Source organism: Neolamprologus multifasciatus, chromosome 17, assembly GCF_963576455.1.
Source record: "Neolamprologus multifasciatus chromosome 17, fNeoMul1.2, whole genome shotgun sequence".
Lineage (NCBI taxonomy): Eukaryota > Metazoa > Chordata > Actinopteri > Cichliformes > Cichlidae > Neolamprologus > Neolamprologus multifasciatus.
In genome coordinates this window covers 13591019-13613493 of record NC_140455.1, presented here as the reverse complement: position 1 = coordinate 13613493, position 22475 = coordinate 13591019, and the positions used below count along the sequence as shown (strand labels likewise).

Sequence of the window (22475 nt, the reverse complement as noted above, 5' to 3'; positions counted from 1 at the left end):
GTTTGTGTGGGCGCCCCGTGCTAGCAGTGTCCAAGCGTTGTACCCCCCCTGCAATGGCTTTGGGCGGGCCCTACACTTTGGGCCCGCCCAAAGTGTTGGGAAGGTCTGTGGTAGAAAGTAGTTTGGAAGAAGCAGTGTCTGTCTGGCAAAGCTCCTCGGACTGCAATAGTTTTAAATGAACAGCTCCAACATTTGAATTCAACTGTTTCATGGAGATGATGACTTCTCTTCAACATCTGAACCCCACAGTGAGAGGGATTAGAGACTCTCCACAAACTATGCTTCAGAATCTGGCTGAACGCATCAGAAAAGAGATTTCACTGGTAAGTCCTGGCAATCAGCTCAAACGTATATATATCCAAAAAATCTTTCTTTTAAGGAAAAGTGTCTGTGGAATAAAGTAAATGCAACCTCTGTAGCAAACATCGGGAAAGACGCCTCTCTTCAAGTGGTAATGCAATGTGTATTTTTTTTTTAAATTTATTTATTTATTTTTAGAACATGTAGCCAAATGTGTAAATGAGAATGCATACATTTCCCTACTGGAGCTGTAAATATAGATAAGCTGACACTTGCTAAACTCCATGATTTACATATAAAAGGTATTTACAGATCTGTCACAGCAAACAATCACAAAAATCACTTGTGACAAGACAGCTCTACTTGCTTACAGGATTTACAGAGTTATCTACACACTCTTAGTAGGGGTGCAACGATACACAAAATTCACGGTTCGGTTCGATACTTTGGTGTCACGGTTCGATATTTTTTCGATACAAAAAAAATGTTCATGCCTTTTTATTAATTTGTCATTTATTAAATTTTCACGGCACATTCTGCACCACATCTCTGTGCGTTCATCATTTGTTTGAAGCCAGCTCACCTCCTGCAACCACTTTTCAGAGAATACGCGCTTCTTTTGTGGTTCGGACTCCTTCTGACATTTCTTTGGAGGTGGAGGAACATCACAGTAACTGCTTAAAGGAGCTTCTTCGACATCTTTAAGAGTTCTAAACAAATGTCTGTCCTCCTGAAAATCTTATGTACGCAAACACGCGTTGCAACTTCTTATCTTGTGCGGGTTTTTATTTTGACAGCGAATGCGCACCTGCGGACCACTTATGTGCAGCCCTGGTTATTTAGCTCGTCATATTGCAGCCACAGAAATTCTTTTGTCCATGAAACCATAAAGCTGCACTTTCTTTTTTCCTTATAGTCTGATTTGTCATAACCTTTCCGTTTTGTGGTAAGCTTTTCTTTGGCTGTCACTTCTTCACGCTGACCTGTCTTATTTGGCTCAGCAGAACTAAAATATATATCCTGCTGCTTTTACACACGCACTAACATAACGCTCAGCGATTCTCTGCGCGATCAACCTCTCACATGTTTAAGCTGCGGGAGATTTCACTTGTCATGTTTGCATAGTAAGCTAACGATTGATAAGACGATGTCAGAGGAATTGGTGCGCAAATTATCATCACTCACCAATCAGTACTGTCGCTCTCTATACACAGTTCACGCGATTGCAAAGTGAAAGCAAAAAACAAGCGCAAATTCAAACGCGATTTCAGTATGTCACATATTGACAGTGGCCGATGCCAATGACATAATTACCCAGCTACATTTCCAAAAGAATGCAAAAGCATTGACATATATTTTTCCTTCCTAGGATAGGCCGACGGGCAGGGCAGAGATAGATTTTGGTAGCCCGACTGGAAAAAAGCCCCGTCGGGCTAGCGATTTTGCGAGCCCTGTATCTGATTGAGGAATCACTCATCTTTGGAAAAGAGAGTTTATTATGGAGAAATGTCTCTTTCCAAAATAAAAGCTATACTATACGCTTCTTCTGGGCTATATTCTCAGCAGCATATTAAACATATCAGGTCCCCATAAGGAGAATCGTGTGCTAACGGCTGTCTAAATGACTCGGGTAAAGTTTGTAGCATGCTGCTTGTTGTTTTTCTCTGCTTCCACTTGTCTTTGCACTAGGATGATGTCGGAGTAAATGTGCAGTCATATTGGTTGTGTTCCCACTAGTGCTGTCAGCGTAAATCTGAAATGACATTAACGTCACAACACGGCAAATCTCCGTTAACGAGCTACCGCGGATCACCTCATGAGTGGGGCTGGAAGACGTCAACACATTAACGAGCTAACTGCGCTAACACACTAGTTCCCACCAATTGAGCATTGCTGGCACATCCAACATACTGTTTTACTTTTGTCCATGACAGGCTTACCTTCAGGGTCATACATCACATGAAAACCAAAATAGTTCCAAACGCCAGATCTGAATGAGGGTGGGGGAGGTTCAATTTGCCATGTTGCAACTAGCCTAGCTTCTGTCTCGCTAGCTTGCCCTGCGCTCAGTGAATCTGTGTTCGACTACTCCGCCTAGGCTGCACTGTCGAGCGCAGATCCACTGAGCGCTCAACACAGACAGCATCATCAGAAGGAAAGTTGATAAAATAAATTAAAAATGTTGTATCGTTCGATACATATGCGTACCGAACCGAAAGCACTGTATCGAACGGTTCGATATCGATACGAGTATCGTTGCACCCCTAACTCTTAGATCTACTGAAGAGTGCTAAATTAAAGGAGTAAAAGTAACAAAGCATCTCAGTAAGGTGACAACATGCAACTACACTATGCGGCTGTGCCTTAGATGTTGAAGCAGGCCGTCTACTAATCAGAAGGTCTTACAAATTGAGAGTTACAGATTCCTGTGGAGAAGGAATTAAATACATTTTTCTTTGATTTTTTGTTTAATTGCTAATTTTTTTTTAATGGTTGTCATGGGGTTGTGAACAAATGTCTACATCTTCTCCACATACACAGCAGTAGTGTTACACCACCTTTAAATGTGAAGTCAGTAATTTATTTTACGCTATTTAATAGCTAAAAAACCATAGTGTACTCTGAAATATATAGGAGGTTGGTGTGTAATTATGTCTTCCAACAAACATATAATTAATCTATTAAAAATACACATCAGTGGGTTTGCAGTTTGTGGAAGCAGCAATGTTGTCCCACTATATTTGAATGCAGTGGCCGGGAAGGACTTCTTTCATCAGACTAATCACGTTTTATGTGGGCCACATGTAAAATACCAAATGTAGAAGAGAAGAGAGTCCCCGTAGGCATTTGCATACTGTGGAGATACATTTTAATTCATGTCTGCTCCTCCATATTCAAGATATGAAGCATCACATCTATGTTCTGTTGTAGGAGAAAGATTCCTCAACCAAAGAAATGAAAACTGGCATCCTATTAAAATGTCATCCTCATCTTCACCATCATCTTCACCTGACTTGAGCCCTGAACTCAAGTCAGGGCTCTAAAACACAGAAACATGCATTGGAACTGAAAAGGCGTCTCAGATGAGAGGTGAAATGTCTTCGAGAAAGAAAAGTCCAGTCGCTTTCTTTTTGAGCTCCTTAAGACATGCTGATTGATTGATCGGAATTAAATATTGTCAGCAGATTAGACAGTGACCTTCTCGTCTCAGGACAACAGACAAAAACTGGCTAAATAATAACAACAGCTGGTTAAAAACTAACACTATGTTAATGTTTGAATGGTAAATGGCCTGTATTTATATAGCGCCTTACTAGTCCCTAAGGACCCCAAAGCGCTTTACATATCCAGTCATCCACCCATTCACGCACACATTCACACACTGGTGATGGCAAGCTACATTGTAGCCACAGCCACCCTGGGGCGCACTGACAGAGGCGAGGCTGCCGGACACTGGCGCCACCGGGCCCTCTGACCACCACCAGTAGGCAACGGGTGAAGTGTCTTGCCCAAGGACACAACGACCAAGACTGTCCAAGCCGGGGCTCGAACCGGCAACCTTCCGGTTACAAGGCGAACTCCCAACTCTTGAGCCACGATCGCCCCTATCAGAATCACACTTTCTCAATGATAAACAGTTTGGTTACATTCTTACATGACATTGTTAACTGTCAGGGTCCCACAGCTTTACATCCCCTTCAAAGGCAGTTTCGCTAACAGCAGCAACAACAGCAGTGTTCAGCATATCGTCAACAGCTCACCTGTGATTGGTCAGAAAATCCATCAATGACTTGCACTGGACTCTCACAAAGTTTTACAGCTCCTCACCTGGTGTTGACAGCTGAGGTAAACAGAGGACTGACACAGAGGGGTCCACACAGTAGCAGAATCACACAAGCCAGTGGCAGCCATTATGGAGGTCTAAATTTAATGTTTCTGATCTCTGTTGGCTGAGTAAAGTGTGTTTGTCCTACAGCGGCCATTGTAGTGAGGATTATACTCTTGAATTGGGAGGGGTAAAAATAACAGAACTCAGTTAACTGCAATAAACAATCTAGTGACATCTAGTGATTAAATGTTACAGACAGTATCCCAAAAGGGATAAAATATTAATGATCAAGGAACTGACCTCACAGCCCATTGTTCCTTCAGTGGGCTGGTTTCTGTTTCTGTGAAAATGTACTGTTTATAAGACTGGGGAAACCTGCAGTCAGCTGAGACTGAAGAAGTCACTTGGATGAGTGACGAAATGTTTCTCATATAAAAGATGGACGACGCGACACCGCCTCCTCCCATTGTGCAAAAATGAAGCTGAAATATCCCGCTTGTGGAGGCTGCCATCTTGCAAATTTGGAGCCAGAGTCTGCGCAGTAGTGACTTGAGGTGGAGCGACTGTGTAACGCTCCCGCCCACACACCCGCTGGACGTGACCGCAAACACGCCCCCCTACACTTTTTACGTAGCCCAGCGCCTCGAGTTTTTTGCTGGTTTACCGCGACTGACGACTCGTTTAATTAAGGTAAATACAACCATGTCACTGTTATAAAAAAAGACACACAGCTTATCATCTTATAGTTCGAAAATTACTCTGTTGTTAATTCGCGATCCTACACACCTGTTACTCTAATAGTCTGTGTTATTGAAGGATTCAGCACTTCTTAGTTGTGTTTTGTTTTTATCCATTTTTAGACAGCAATGAGATCAGCTACACACTCCACAGAGGTCCAGAGTTACTGTTAATATCAAAAATATAATGCTGTCCTTTGAGATTTTAACATAAGACTGAGTGTAATGGATCTAAAACTGTTTAAATCCCTACAGCCTGGTAACATGGAAACTTTAAAAACATCAGCAGAACATTTCAGTAGTGTAGTGTGATTTATTTTTTTCATTTAATAATAGAGTCCATATAATGTCAACAGCTACATTCACCCTGGAGAGAAACTAGCGAGGGAGACCATCAGGACCAAGCTGGGTTTCCTGGGTCCAGAGGTTTGGAGAAACTTCTTCCCTTTCTTTCATCACAGCTGTCCTCTGCCAGAAGTTCTGTTGACCCACTGAGAGAGGCTTCATTTAAGAAACAACAGGAAGACTGAAGCTTATCGCATTGATCAAGCAGGACTCATCATCTTCACTAGCAGCTCCCTCACAGGGAAATCTTCAGCACTCCTCTGTAGGCCCGCCCCAGAAGATAGATTAACCCAGCATTTCATGAACACTGTGATGGAGACCTTTGCTTTGTGTAATGTTATAAATACTCGGATACTCCCCAGAGGCTCCGGACTTTTACATAAAGATATTATATTCCGTCCTGTAGAAAGTTATATATTTAACCCTCTGGGCTCTATCCTGGCCATTTGTGGCCACTTCACTTTTCTTTTTTCAACCATTTTTGTTCTGTAAATGCAAATGGAATGAAACTTTCCAAAGGTTTGTATTTTTTTCAGATTTTTTAATTTTCAACATCATCTCCTTAATAATGTCACTATACACCAAATTGTTCCTCTTGGCTCTATCGTGGCCATTTTTGGCCAATTGAAACCCATTATAACCACCTTTTTTGATTCCTTGTTATTGACAGTAATATATCATGCGATTTAGGTAAAATTGCTTTCATTCTAAACTCAACACATGAAAATTGTAGTTTTTAATGGGTTTTTTTAACCAAATGACATCATTTACCCATTTTTGGCCAATCAAGCAATTTCATGTAATATTCAGAGTTTCTAGTAGCGGCCTTTGATGGCTTACCACACTCCAATGGACCAAAATAATGAAACAATTTTGACATAGGTTTGATCTTAAGGATCTAATAGTTTGTGTTTGTGCATGACATTGCAGCACAAACATGTATTTGCAAGATAGACTGGAATAAATAATGACGCATCAAACATTACATCCTACACCCGTCCTTCTGTCGGGTAGTCCAGTTTACTGAAGAACACCTCAGGCTGTCAGGTTAAAAAAACTCGGTCGTGTTTTCGTAGCGTAAACGCTGGCCCTCCTCTCAGAGCCTACGCTCTATCCGCTATTCCCGAACAGAGATACGCAAGTTTCTCCGTGACTGCAGCTGCCAGTCAAAGCTGTTATGATGACGTTTCACCCCAACTTAGCGTGATGAGAACTATTGAAAACGGGGCGTGCCAAGATGGCGGAGTGAGTAGACGCTCTCTACCGAGTTCTGCACAGAAAGTTCGTGAACAACGGTAAAACCTCAACTTTATGCTGCTAACACTAACAGTTCACTAAACAAGAGAAGATACAGCAACCATAGGGCAAGAAGCAGCAGAATGCCGAATCAGAAAGGAGCGAAAAGGGGACTGGAAAGTTCCAAGTCTAAGATAGCGCCTGAGAATGCTAACGAGGAGAGTGCTACGCCCAGCAACGTGCTAATGGATAGCTTCCATAACTACGCAGCTACTACGGTGGCACTCACGTTGGCCGAAGAAGAAATGGATGAGTTCCCACCTCTCCCTGTTACACCTCTCAAGTCGCCAGCTCCGAAGAAGGTGATGTACGAACGCAGCAACTCTGACCCAGCTGATGTAAATCAGATAATTTCTCGTCTGTCGGCACTAATAAACACCAGGTCTGATAACATTGAGAGCATGGTGAGAGAGAACTCGAACATGGTGAAAGAAAATACGCTCCAGATTGAGGGTCTCAAAAAGACGATTGATTTTGTGTGCGCGGAAATGAAAGATATGAAGGGGAAAGTTTGCGATTTGGAAAAAAAAGTAACTAAAGAGGAAGGTCGAGTGGACAACTGCCAACAGAGAATATCTGAGTTGGAAAGATATTCCAGGAGGTGGAATCTCAGACTACATGGAGTCAAGGAGGCTGAGAAAGAAGACGTAAGGGGAAAGGTGACTGTGATATGCCAGTCTGTTCTGCCAGAACAAAATCATAGGCTGCCTGACGTCATCGACACCGTACACCGACTCGGAGCCAAGCGACAAGGTAGCACCAGACCTAGAGGCATCATCGTGCAGTTCACCTCCCGAATCTACAGAGATGCTGTATGGAAAGCAGCCAAAACATCCTCCTACCTGCAGGACAATCATTTGAGGTTCGCTGAAGATCTGTCCAGGGAGGACAGAGAACGTCGTGACAAACTGTGGCCGATGATAGACAAAGCCCGTAAGGAGGGTAAGCCGGCTTATTTCGTGGGAGGCCGAGGATTCATCAGTGGATCAGAAGTTTTCCCTCCTTCATAGAGACGCTTATTCAGTCTCCGAAATGACTTTTCTGTAAGTTTGTTTACATGGTGAACTTAATATTTTCACCCTCAGGTTAAAGTTTTATTTTGTGTTGAAGAGTGTGTTTATCTATAAAAAGCTATATTTAAACCATAATAGATAGTTAAATACTGTATTTTTATAAGCTTAGTCACTCAGGGTTTTTACTGTTCTACTACCTAAATTGTGCAGCACCCGGTCCCCTTATCCTATAGATCTATTCTTAGCTGTAGAAGTTTAGAACTTACTTTTTCTCTTTCTTTTTTCTAATAACTTTGTCTTTTTCATTTGTTTCTCTTAATACCAGGGGTTTAAGACAAACCTGTAAACGCAAAGCTTTGTTTTTGTTTGCCAAACAATTTAAAACAGATTTTTGCTTTTTCCAAGAGAGTCATTCCACACCTGCTGATACAAATTTTTGGAAATCACAATGGGGTAATGAAGTCTGGTTGTCCCATGGCTCTGAGCGTTCTGCTGGAGTTGCCACGCTTAAAAATTATTTTTCTGGAGATGTGTTACACTCTGACTGTGACACCTTAGGACACTACCTCTGCTCAATAATCAGACACAATAACAGTACTTTCATTGCAGTAAATATATATGGTTACAATAATAAAACTGAAAATGATAAATTACTTGACTCCTTAGAAGAAAGAGTTAATTTCTGGCTCTCCAAATACCCAAATTCAGTCCTTTTAATTGGTGGAGACTTTAACATCGCTTTAGACAATATGGTTGATAGGTGGCCTCCAGGGCAGCAGTCTTCATACAGTGCAAACTTAAAAAATTTTATGGGAAAATTTAATCTTGTGGATATTTGGAGAGAAAAATTTGCAGATGATAGACTCTTTACTTGGAGCAATAAGACAGGATCCAGGCAATCACGTATTGACTTTTGGCTTGTTTCTGACTGTATTGATAAAGATAATATTACCGTTAATATACTTGCCACCCCTCTCACTGATCATAGAGCAATTCACATTAACGTCCAAATGTTTACATTGGATAATATACCTCATAAATTCTCTTATTGGAAGTTAAATAATTCTTTACTAAAAGATAAAATAGTTAACATGCAGATTAATAAATTAATTGTTTATTATTGGAACAAAGCTAACAGAGAGAAGTCCTTTTGTACCAATTGGGAACTTTTTAAATTTGAAGCATGCAAATTCTTGAGAAGATATGGGAGTCAAATTGCTAAATTAAGGAAAGCTGAAGAATAAGAAGTAATAAGCAGAATTGCCTCTTATTACCAGAAGTCCCCAGAAGAAATCTCAGACGAAGATAAATTAAGTTTACTAGAACTTCAAAATAAATTGGACGGTTTATATCGACGCAAGGCTGAGGGTGCTTTCATAAGATCCAGGAAGAGGTGGCTGGAGGAGGGCGAACAGAATTCTGCTTACTTTTTCAGGCTTGAAAAATACAGATCAAAAACAAACTCTATTCATCAACTAAATATTAATGGCATTGTCTCTGACAATCCTAGAGAAATTTCACATTTCTGTGCCGAATTCTATACTAAACTATACAACTCAAAATATAACGAGGATGTCTCAACAGGATTTTTCAATATTAAAAACCTAAAAACTATTGTTGTGGAAGATAGAAGTTATTGTGACAGCCCTCTGACTGTGGAGGAAGTTTGTAATTCCATTACTGCACTTAAGACCAATAAATCTCCCGGCACAGATGGTTTAACTGCAGAGTTTTATAAATCATTTTCTAATCTCCTAGCTCCGTTTTTACTGCAGGTTTTTACAGAAAGTATAGAGAATAACACCCTCCCTCCTTCTCTTACTCAAGGTCTCATAACACTTATTCCAAAACCAAACAAAGACTTACTCTTTATTGATAATTGGAGACCCATCTCCCTGCTCAATAATGACTATAAGATTATGGCTATAATACTTGCTAACAGAATTAAAGAGGTCTTGGAAACAATTATTGATGAGACACAATCAGGCTTTATGAGAAACAGACACATTTCTAATAACATTAGACTGGTTTTGGATTTACTTGATTACTCTGATTTGGTACCTGACAATAGCTTCATTCTCTTCCTGGATTTTTATAAGGCTTTTGATACAATTGAACATCAATTTATTTTCCACTCTTTGGGAAAATTTGGCTTTGGAGAGTTTTTCTGTAAAGCTGTCAAAACCTTATACACAAATGGCAATAGTTCTATTAAAATGATTAACGGCTCCACCCCGAGATTTGACCTGAAACGTGGTATTCGCCAAGGATGTCCTATTTCACCATATTTATTTTTACTTTGTACACAAATTCTTGCAACTAATATTTCAAACAGTGTTGTACAAGGAATCACCATAGCTGATAAGGAGCTTGTCATCAGCCAGTTAGCCGATGACACCACACTCTTCTTGAAGAATGCCAACCAAATCCCTCCAGCTCTTACTGTGATTAGGGATTTCTCTGAGGCCTCTGGTTTATGCCTAAATCTAAAAAAGTGTGAGTTACTAGCAATTAAAGACTGCCCTGCAAATACTATCTGTAATATCTCTGTTAAACAAGAAGTCACATACTTGGGACTGTTAATATCCAAAGACCAAAAATCAAGATGCTCTTCAAACTTCACTCCAATTATACAGAAAACCCTAAAAAAGTTCAACCAGTGGCTGCAAAGGGACTTGTCATTGAAAGGTAGAGTGTTAATTACTAAAGCTGAAGGAATATCCCGATTAACATATGCTGCTCTCTCCTTACATCTGGATAAGAAAATTAGTAAAGATATTGACCGTATGCTCTTTGATTTTATATGGAAAAACCGTACGCATTATATTAGAAAAACTGTTGTGATGAATAAGTACGAATCAGGTGGGCATAACGTCTTAGACTTTTCTACTTTAAATAACACTTTCAAAATTAATTGGGCTAAACATTTTCTTAAAAACCCTACCTCTATCTGGAACTTTATACCATATCATATTTTCTCTCGTTTTGGTGGCTTTAATTTTATTTTAAATTGTAATTACAATGTTGAGAAACTTCCTGTAAAGCTTTCATCCTTCCATAAGCAGGTCCTCTTAGCGTGGACCCTCATTTATAAACACAACTTCTCACCTCACAAATACCTTATCTGGAACAACAGAGATATTTTATATAAAAATAAATCACTTTTCCTGGAAACTTGGGTCCAAAATGGGATCCTATTGGTGGCTCAGCTGGTTAATAAAGAGGGACAACTACTTACTTACAACGACTTTATTGCACTATATAATTTTCCAATCAGTGTTCAGGAATTCTCAATGGTGCTTGGTGCCATACCCTCAGGGACTTTAATGTTATATAAAAACACTGACAGCTCAATATCTACCTCAGTCACTCTCCCTGATCCAGCTGAGTCACCAATAGGAAAAATCTGCTTTTCACAGGAACTTGGTAACAGCAATAAGAGAATACGTAGTTTATTCCAAGAAGATATCGTCTCTCTCCCATATATAATATCTTATTGGAACCGATATGTTCCAGATATCAAGTGGAAGACAGTCTGGATGATCCCCCATAAATATTTGATTGTAAATAAGGTGAAAGAAGTCTCATTTAAAATTCTACATAAATGTTATCCAGCCAGTCACTACATGGTAAAATTTAAAAGGGACATAAATACTAAGTGTACTTTCTGTGGGGATCATCCAGAAACTGTGACACATCTTTTTTGGTACTGTTCTTTTACACAGAGATTCTGGAAGGAATTTAGCAGGTTTGTTATCGTTCATATTTTAAGGGAGTTTTCTTTACGATGGGAAAATGTTTTATTCTGTTTCTTTAAGTTCCCCAAGAAGTATGATAAATGTTTTTTTATGATAAATTTGTTAATACTTTTAGCTAAATTTTTTATCCATAAATGTAAGTTTACTAACAAAACACCATATTTCTGTCATTTTTTTAAGGATGTGGAAATGTACATTCAATCAATATCAGACTCCACCAACAAAAAGGCTCTCAAAACAATATATGTATGTGAATTTTTGCGTGTATTCTTATAATTGTTACCTTTTTCTTTTACCCCTGGCTTTTTGTGTTCATGTTCTGTTTTGTATACTTCATCTGTTCGTATGTTGTATACTCATTGTTTGTTAAATAAACCTTAAAAAAAAAAAAAAAAAAAAAAAAAAAGAGAACTATTGAAAACATCCGCTAACATGGAGGGGGCGGGATTTATGATTATTTATATTCGGAAACATGGGTTAAACAATTTCTCTTCTACGATGTAATCCGATAAAAACCGATCGATCTCTACCCGTCGGCTTCCTGTGGCTGTCATGCGACCGGCTATTGCAGTTAGTAATACAACAGCTTCTTGCCATTCTTTGTGTTTCTTTTTATCGCTGTGTGACTGTTTTCATGTGAAAGCCTGCGTGCACTAGTACCGCTTGCCACTCCTACCCACAATCCTTTGCGGTTTTACCCTGGAATGATTCTGGTGTTTGAGTTTTGGACGAATTGCATTCTGGGATATTTAGCTGTACCACGTCCCTCGAAGTCCATTTCAAACAATCAACAGAAAATGTCACAGACATATTTTTATATAAGGCTGTGGTGTTAATTTTTAAGTAACATGAGCTCAGCCGCAGCAGTAACGCTAGGCTAACACTAACTAGCTAGCAAGATTATAAACCTGGTGCTAAACTAAGAGAAGACACAAAATCTGTTTGAATAAGAGTAAACATTTACTCACCAAGTCAGTGTATCAGGTAAAGATCCACAGCAATGCCAACAATAATATCTTGAGCTGAAGCTTCTCCAGGTTTGCTCAACATATTCCAGAAAAAAATGCTGGCACCATGAACATGCGGACTGATCCATGCTAGGGAGGAGGACGGTAGTGACACCCTTCTGTGGTCCACTGCCATTTTGATTAAAAATCGAAATATTTTAACCAGGCTGGTTTTCATTAAATCAAAGAAACTTTCAGCTGTAATAAACATTCAAACTGCTTCTTCATTTATGAGTTAATTGTTTTAACTGAGTTGTTTCTCTAAAACTGTTAGCTAACTTGGGCGCTGAGAACCTCAGAAATGTTGCGAGAAATTAGAAAATCTGTTTCGAGTCTAGAGAATTGAGTCCTAAACATGTGTTGTCCTGCAGGGGGCGCAGAAACCCTTCAAGAAGGTGATTGATGTTAGCTCAGGTGATCCCCACAGAGTTGATTTACAACATGTTTCATTTCTTCGACAGGTTAGTGTTCATTAATTGTGTTGTGTAACTTTTTGTGTTGTGTAAGCATTCCTGTCAAACTTGTGTATCTGTCATATAAGTTGTGATTTTTTAAGTGTAATCTTATTTATCCATTTTATTTTCATGTGCTTTATTTATGTCCATTACTTTCTGCAGTGGATGTAATGTATAGTGATTATTGTTAATTCCTGCGTTTTATATTACTCTTGCACCATACATATCCTATATTTGTAACCATGTTGTCTTCTTAATGTGTTAAAAACACTTTCCTTGTTCAAAAAGGCTTGTCTACAAAGTCCTCTCTGAATCTGGCCTACTTCCTCAGGTCTTGGCAGTGTGTATATACCCTCAACTGCTGGAAGACAAATGTTTTCCTCTGGATGTCAAGATAAGAGCTCAGAAACTCCTGGAGGCCTGTGATGGAGCAAGTGTGGGTGAGTGTTAAAAAATTTGTATGTACAAACTGAATTTTAAACTTGAGAGTCTGGGATTTTAACTCACATGTATATTGAAATATACTTAAATAATTATAATTTGATAGGTTCATACACTGCATCCTCTGGTCTTCGTCATGTGAGGCAAAGCATCGCTGAGTTCATCACAAAAAGAGATGGAGTTCCTTCATATGCCCAAAACATCTTTATTTCTGCTGGCTCTCAAAGGACTATAATGGTATGACTATGAACACTATTCGTACTATTTCTAGTTACACGAATGCTACATGTATCTACTCTGGTCGAAAGAATCCACGCTTCGTACTGATGTCCACAATTCTTTTATTCCTCTCACAATATGGAGCACCGTGAAAACTAGAAACAAGTAAAATAATATCAACAGCACATATGACATTCATCTCAGCCACCTATTCCTTTTCACAAAGTGCACAAGTGCTCAACAAATAACATCATAATGTTTTTACCGTGTACGCCTTGTAAAACCAGTAGTAGAAAAGTTGTACATTCCGAAAAGTCCACCGTTTTACCGTTCTGTCTTGTCTCTCCCGCGCACAACTTCCGGTTCCCGCAACTCACAGGAAGTGACTACTTCACAATAATTTTTTAACAAACATTTCTTATATGCAGGATGTATTATTCATCCTGCTTATAAGCATGAATGATTAGGAAAAGATAATCATTCATAGATTATCTTTTCCTACTGCAAATGTACACAAACATGAGTACCAAATAAAGAAAACAAATAGAAAACAATATGACGATCTCAGACACGCTACTGGTGTTGTCATGGCAACCAACACAAACATTTCAACGTCAGCTACAGTCCCCAACCCCCGGGCCTCGGACCGGTACCGGTCCGTGAGTTGTTTGGTACCGGGCCGCGAGAGTTGAGGCTCAGGTGTGAAATGTATGGTTTTCAGGGTTATTTTGTTATCGTTTTTATCATTAACTCGGTTTTCCTGGGTCTTTTCACGTGTGTTATGAGTAAATCTTCTTTTTTTCAGTACCGGTACTAGTTTTATTTTGTTGTATTTATCCGCGACACCTTAAAGGCCGGTCTGTGAAAATATTGTCAGGCATAATCCGGTCCGTGGCGCAAAAAAGATTGGGGACCTCTGAGCTACACTACATAATCAAACATGTCAAACATCAAGGGAGGCCACACAATAAAACACATTTTAAGCAAGATGCAATGTCCAACTTTATCAGCCACGTTATCTTTTTTAAAATGCTTTGAAAGGACACAATAGCATAAAAACAAAAGAGAGGTTCAGTTCAGTAATTTGAATTAGCAAAGGAGACTCCTATCAGACAGCTGGAAAGCAGTTATCTGAGTGAACACACCTATCACTCAGACCACACACCCACAAATCTTTAGGGTTTACCATTGCTCAAAAAACCAAAATTGGATAGTTATTTCATTTAAAGAGTCTAAGTTGTAATTTGAACTAAACAATTTGATGTTTCTATAGTGAACATAGATGAAACATATACAGTCTGCGTCAAATTCATCAGCATAACACTTGCTAAATTTATTCTTGTTGAGATGACATAATGCAAGCTAGCAAGACTGGTTAGTTGCCTGGACTAGCAATATCACGAAATCATTACAATCCACAGGAAAATCACTAGGGTCACAAGAGGCAGAAAATTATTATTATTATTATTATTGCTATTTATTGTTCATAAATGACTTTTTATCAGCTTTAAGTGCTTTTGCTGGACTAACGTAATTTGCATGGCTTGGATCAACTCAATTAAATTAAGCTGGACTCAACTGCAGTAAATAAGTTGATTCATCATTAATTAATAAGCCAACTAAAGTACAATAAGTTGGAATAACAGACCTGCATAATGCTGAAATAAAGCAGTTTGATGACGTGGAAATCCTTTCCATTACTTTTTTATGTATCTTCTGCTATAGCAAACTGTAGTAGTTGTTTAGCTTGCACATTTTATCTTTGCACTTAACTGAAAAATAATATGATTTGTATTAATAATAATGTCCAGTCTTTACACATTGTAAAAACCTCAACCAAAATATCCCCAAACAACAGCTTAAACATGTTTACTTCTACATGTAACATATTTTTAGAATTTTTGAAACAACCAGGTGTATTGCATTCATTTAGTCTTTAAACATAGTTTATTGAGTTAGTTGTAAATGTTGCAGCTTTAAGGCAGGGATGACTCCGGGAGTTGCTTTCTCACTGCATATGCTTTATTTCACAATCAGATCGATAACAAAAACATACAGCAGCTCCTCTCCAACTCCTAGCCCTTCGCTGCGGTGGAAAAAAGAACGACTCCAAACCCCTTCAAGGAACATACGTACAAAAGACTTTTCCTGACACACCAATGGGGCGTTCAATGCCATCTTGTAAATATGTGTACTCTGGCAGAATAACGGTTCAAATGAAAAATACACCAGAACAAACAAGCAAACAAAAAAGAAGTGTGGGGTACCTTTGAACCAATGAACAAAGTATAACAATTTATACTTTTTAACATAACCCGACCCCGTCAATATGTGTATCTCTCACATAAAGAAAAGCTTAAATGTATGAGTGATCTCTCATTGTTGCAAAATGAGTTGCGAGGGGAAACAGTTTTACCTTGTTTTCTGCTTCAAACATTCTTTTTTATTTCATTTATTCCTGATTTTTTAATAACCTGTAGCAAAAAGTGACAGAAAAGATTGCTCTCCCTAAAGGAAAAAAATCTAGCTTTTTCGATTATTGTTATAAGATTGCTGTGAAACTGCTGGCCAGTGGTGAGGGGAATACTCGGACAGGCATGCTGATACCTGGGCCCTGCCCACACATGCTGTACAATGTGCTGGAGGAGGCTGGGGTGGTCTTGGTACCGTACCAGCTGACAGAGGAGAGAGGGTGGGCTGTAGACCTGGACAACTTGCATCAAGGCTGCTCGGGGGTACTGTGAGCCCAGAGCCATTTATATCAGCAACCCAGGAAATCCCACAGGTAAGTAAAACACAGTAGCTAAGTGAAATGAGAATCCGAATCAGCATACCTTATTAATCCCAAAGGAAATTATGTGGTTACAGTTGCTGGACAGCAACTGACTGAAATAAATTAAATAATACAATATATTAAAAAGTTACAAAATATTAGAAATAACTCTAATATATACAAATAGCTCAATTATAAATATCCAGAATATTAAAGAGGTTAAATATATATGACTGACATTTTACTTTAGACTGTAATCTTTAAAACTTTGCTATTTGTTATTTTCACTGTAGAGGATGTGCCAAATGGTGTAACTATTGCACTGTACTGTACATTAGATGGACATACAGTCTTCTTTCATCACTGTTTATATTACCTTTGTCTTTCTAGGTCATGTGCAGGACAGGAAGTCAATAGAGGAAGTGATTCAGTTCGCAGCAGCTGAGAGAGTCCTACTGTTAGCTGACGAGGTGACCATGAGCTGTCTTTTCAGATTGGCTTTTTATTATGCATTTGTCAAGTTTTCTTTATCTATCAGTTTCTTTCCTCTGCACTCCAGGTGTACCAGGACAGCGTGTATGGGAAGGACAGAGAGTTTATTTCCTATAAGAAAGTCCTGTTTGAAATGGATAGAGAGCTTGCAGAAACAGTGCAGCTGATCTCCTTCCACTCTTTATCCAGTACCTGCATTAGAGAGTGAGTTCTGTCTCTTATGTTTGTCAACAACAATTTTCAACAGGATCCCAGACAAAAGTTCTGGTGGATGGCCGCATGGACAGTGGTGGCGATGGAGCTCAACTGGAAGCCGGAGGCGCAAAAATTTAGTTTTTTTAAAAGATATTTGTAATAATATCATTTTAGGCCTCAGTCAATTTTCTATACTTTATAAGTGAGATATTGCCAGTCCAGCGATGCTCCACTGTGGACCGGCGGAGGTGATGGGACCAGCAGGTGCAGAAACCTCCGGCTCGGGTGGAGGCCTCTAGACTTGTGCAGAAAAAAATTGCATCTGTATGGCTTGATGAGCAAAAGGCACTGTGCTTGAAGATATGCAAGCATATCTTGAGGTCTATCCATGTAAAGAAAGGGTGCTCAAGTCCTTCTAGCCAATGTCTCCATTCCCCAAGTCTAGCTTGAAAGCTGGCATTTGCAGTCTCCAACAGTCTATTGTTTTTTGGGAAAGAGACAGCGAGAGAAAATGGCATATGGGTGCATTTTACCTGAGATGGATGTGGCTTAATGGGGATGGAGGCTGAAGCGAAGAGTGTGTCAAAGGCTTCTTGAGGGGAGGCATCCACTGAAAAGGAACTTTGGGAGATGTTAGGTTAGTGAGTGTTTGGGCTATTTGGCTGAAGTTGCAAATAAATCAATTGTAGCAAATACTAGGAAACACCGGAGTTGGTTCCAGCCTGGTTCCAGCCAGAAAAGGCCATTCTACCACTACTTGCACCACAGCAAGTCTGCTGGGTCTGCTTTGGCTCTATCTATATCTGACACACTCTGCTATACAAGCTTTTTATTAGTACACGGAGATCTGCTTGGCCTGAGAGCCTCCGCCAGTCCCACCTGAGGCTCTCCCCAATCTACAGCCTTAATTCATGTTCAAACCATTTGCCTTTTTATCTATTAAAAATGCCGCTGCGCTCTGCTTGTATGTCAGTTTTGTTTATGGCCGCTCTACATGTACTAGTGGCCCCTGCTCTGTGTCATTTCAAAACATGTATCTCTGTGACTTTGTGTCCTCTTTGAGAGTTTGTGTTGTATTATGTTCAAATGTGAAAAAAAGTATCTCTCAAAGAAGAAAGCTTTAAAGAAGAAGTTCTGGAAGTTTAAAAACTATGCACCTTAACTTCTGTCAAAAAGTTCACCCAACTCGAATATGCGCAAAATTTTTTTCTTCATCCTATGGTTGAACTTAGTGCAGCTGTAGGCTTATTTTTTATTGGTTGCACAAATTTACATAACAACGCACAGCAGTCAAAGTTAAACTGGTTTGAACTTTGACCACGTGTCATGTGTCAGTACCTTTTGCTGATATGCTTGCACTGCACTTTGCTTGACGCAGCAGTAAACCATTATTCTGCACCACAAGCAACAGAAATGAATGTGTTTCTGTGCGCAGCACTGTATGCGCCGTGTCCTTTGTGAAAAGGGCTTTAGGCTTCTATACCATAGCTTGTTTATGCAACCACATACTGATCATTAGAATTAATGTAGGCTAAATACACTTTGAAATATACTTTCAAGCTTTACTTTTCATGCCTTCTTATACCATGCATGCATTTAAATGAATAGTTTAGACATTTCTCAAATTTTAAATGCATTATATTGATGAATCAATTAAAATAATCTGTGTCTGCATCTTAGGTGTGGTCTGAGGGCTGGATACATGGAGGTAGTTAATATGGATCCAGAGGTGATTTATTATTTTGATAACTCATTGTGTGGTGATATCAGTACTCCAGTCACAGGACAGCTTGGTTTGGATCTTATGGTCAATCCGCCACAACCTGGAGACCCATCGTATCACACATACATGCAGGTGAGGAAACAGCAAAAGCCAGCAGTTGTCCTTTGTTACACTCTTACTTTTAATTACTTGTTGTTCTGTTCACAAAGGAGACCTTCTTCATCCTGGCTACTCTGTCCCATAATGCTCAATGGGTTCAGGAGCTCCTAAATAAACTGCCAGGGGTAAGGTGTCAGCCAGTGCTCGGAGGAATCTATGTTTTTCCTCGCCTGCACTTACCATGTGGGATTAAGGAGCAGGCCAAGGTGGGAAATGTTCCAACAATCTTCCATCTTTTTTTCTCCATCAGTCTATTATCAATGTTAATGGAATACCAAGTCTAACCACTAAGTTTAGCCATTACAAATGCCAAACCATTACCCTTACTTGAACCTGATTCCATCTTTATTCCTTACAAGGCTTAACCTTGAAAACAGACTATTGAGGGATTGTGAAAAAAATTTGAACATTAAAAAAAAAGCATCATTCTGATGGTACAAAAGTTGAAAGCCATACTGTCCTATATGCACTTCTGTTTTCAGTTATTGGGGCTGAAAGCTGATGTTCTGTACTGTCAGAAATTACTGGAAGAGGAGGGTGTATTAGCTGGTGCAGGTGGACATGGGGAAATGACTGACAGCTTCCATTTGAGGTAAAGTATATGAAATCCTAAAATGTTTTGAGGTTTGTACTGCATATTGTATTGCTTCAAAAAAGTTGACTCTTGTTTGTGGTGCTCTCCCGCAGATTATGCATCCTTGTTCCTCATTACACCCTGGTACAGGTCCTAGCTCGCCTCACCTCCTTTCACTGCCGTCTCATGGGTGGCACTGTGACGCCAACAGAAGTGTAAAGAAAGAGAAACAAGAAGTCAGCTTATAGTGCCCTGTGGAGGAGAGTGGCCTAAACTAAGTGTAAACTTGAGATTGGTCAGATTCATGTGAAGTATCTAAAGAGGATAATTCAAATAACTCTGTATAATTAAAATAATTTTTTTTAGAAAGATTTCAGTGTCATTCTGTAATAGTAACATCTGCTTTGCAACAGTTCCAACAGTAAAGAATTTAGCCAAAAACAACATAGGCTATATTGAAGTTTTGACATGATGCTCCTGATTCTCAGTAGTGAGCGTCTTCTTCTTCTTCTTCTTCTTTCAGCTGCTCCCTTTTTGTGTGCCACAGTAAATCATTGATGTCCATCTCATTCTATCCTGGTCTCATTCACTTGCAAAACCTTCCTTTTCTCCATCATATCAGCTTTACAAATCAGAGCACTTCATTTAGAAGTTAGAGTGTTAGCCAGCACTCTGTCAGCTAACAGCACTAGAGTCAGTCATTATTAACCTGGGCCACGAACAAAGTGGTACAGAAATTTCATTCTTTATGATCTTCATAATACAACCCACACCATTTATCTGGGCTTGGGTTTGGCACCAGGAGTAAATTGGCTTGTGACCTCCTGTGGCTGGGTTATGCATGCCTCTATTTAAAGAAATCCCCTAAAGTTAATGTTTTTAATGCAATGTTTTTAGACTGAAAAAAATATGTCTTAGACTTTGTATAAAAAATTTGAATAAAGCATAGGTGGATGATATCCAACAACAAATAAAACTGATTTTTTGGTTTTCCAGTTAATGTGAACAAAGCTAAGAGTGATGCCTTTAGATGAATTATAACTGTCTAGGTCTTATCGTTGATTCATATGTGTTGTGGAAATCTGAAATAAATTTAGGTGCACGGAAAAATGTTGTCTCTATGTGCTTTATCTTGAAAAGGAATGTAATTGCTGAATGTTTAAACACACACATGAACACGTGGTATATCTGAAAGATTACATGGACAGAATGGAGCTTAATTAACCTTGTGTTGTGGATGGATCTCAGATGTTGTCTTGACTGAAGTCTGGTCCATTTTCAGCGTCTGTTTTACTATATGATTGCATTTGTCTCTGCCTATCAGGGATTCTCACATTAACTTTTACTGAAAAAAGTTTATTTTCTCATCCTTCTAACACTCATCCTCCATCTTTGCTCTTCTAATGTGTTTACCTTATCTTAACCAAAGCTCAGTAGGTAGGCAACAATTAGCACAGCATTAATGTCATGTTTTGTGTGCAAGCAGGATATTGGATTCAAATGCAGGACTCGCAGGACACAGAGGGATGAACTAAAGGAGGCAGCTTTTATTTCGCTGTAAATAACTTACTACAAATACAAAAAGAAAACTTGAAACTAAAAAACTCAAACTAAAACACTACAAAATAAACCAGGAACTGACAACTAGGAATTAAGTGGGAATGCGGAGGGAAGAAACACAGTATAGTGAAGGTACAACATAACAGCTAACAGGAAGGAACACGGGACTTAAATACACAAGCAGGACAACGAGAGGATGGAAACAGGTGGTAAGATAGCTGGGATGAATCAGACCTAATGAGACAAGGGGAAGCAAAACCAGACACACTGAGCACTAGGGATGGGTATCGTTTAGGTTTTATCCGATACCAGTACCAAACCGGTACTTTTGAAACGGTGCCGGTGCTTAAACTGTGCTCAAACTGGTGCTTAAAGAATGGAGAACACACACTTTGTCCAAAAACCTCTCATGTTCAGCTGTTTTTTGTAAAATGATAACAATGTTAGCCTTTTCTGCAGCTATAGGGCATATATGGTATCACTCTTGGCTGGAAAAAGTGCTTAATCAATGGAAAAAACACAAACTTTGTCCAAAAACCTCTCATGTTTAGCTGTTTTCCATTTTTTCTTTGGTCATTTTAGCCTTTTTGGCCAGGGTGAAGGGAGTATCTGCCATCAAACAAGAAGACAGCCGTATGTAACTACGACAGTGTTTGCTAGTTCACCTTACATGCATTAATTTAATAACGTGGTTAGCCTACTCAACATAAATTACACACGAACAACATTAAGCTACTCATGCAGAGAAGAACGGCTGCTGCTGCCATCATCATCCGTCATCATTTCTGCTACACTGGCAGGGCTAGGGGCCACACCCGCAGTAGATGTGCTCGGTGTGAGGTCTCGCAACAAGCTATCAAATACGGTGCATTTCTTGGCTTTTAACAAAATTCTATGCGTCGCCAGGTGTTTCATCAGATTCGAGGAGTTACCTCCTTTGCACAGTATCACCTTAAAGCACTTGTTGCAGGCTGCTGAGTTTGCATCTTTTGCTGTGGAGTACAGCCAGACTTTTGACCGCTTCGCCTTGGGCATTTTTAATCTGTAGCTCTGCTCTAAAAGAACGTACGTACGTGGGCCCGTCTACTACGCTTGCAATGGTAAAATGATTGGCTAGAATCCAAAGTGTATGACATTTCAGAAAAAAAAAAGCACCGAAATGTGCGCTGCTTTTCAGTCTGGTTACTACCATTTATGTCAGAACCGGTGCCATACTGAGCACAGGACAGGGACTATCAAAATAAAACATGACAATTACATGCCAGCTAACCAATCGTCTGTAGCCTACAAAAACTGATGCGGTTGAGTTTTACTATTAGAATTTAACATTTCTGTATAGTACATGCTATTCTTCTGCAGCTCATTGCAATTGGAAGACAGATTGAAACTGCAAAGTTAACATAATTCATAGAGCGACAATAGATATAATTACAGGAAATACTCCCAGATTAAAATATATTCCGTTTTTAAAAAAGTCATGGCAATATCTGCTTGTACTAACTCTTTAAAAAGTTATTACACCAAGGAATAATAAAAGATTTTATTTTGCTGTATATGATTATACTTTTGAACTTAAGCCCCATTATGTCAGTCAGTAAC

General features: G+C 39.2%; 1 pseudogene across 1 annotated transcript; it reads left to right on the top strand.

Annotated features, from left to right (window-relative positions):
- The first annotated feature begins 6590 nt into the window (after positions 1-6590).
- Positions 6591-22451, top strand: LOC146499065 (alanine aminotransferase 1-like; annotated as a pseudogene). The gene is made up of 11 exons (XR_014870271.1): positions 6591-7449; positions 12640-12746; positions 13072-13180; positions 13288-13418; positions 15950-16185; positions 16564-16643; positions 16733-16869; positions 18541-18715; positions 18793-18948; positions 19225-19334; positions 19430-22451. The product of XR_014870271.1 is annotated as an alanine aminotransferase 1-like (transcript).
- The last annotated feature ends 24 nt before the right edge of the window (positions 22452-22475 follow it).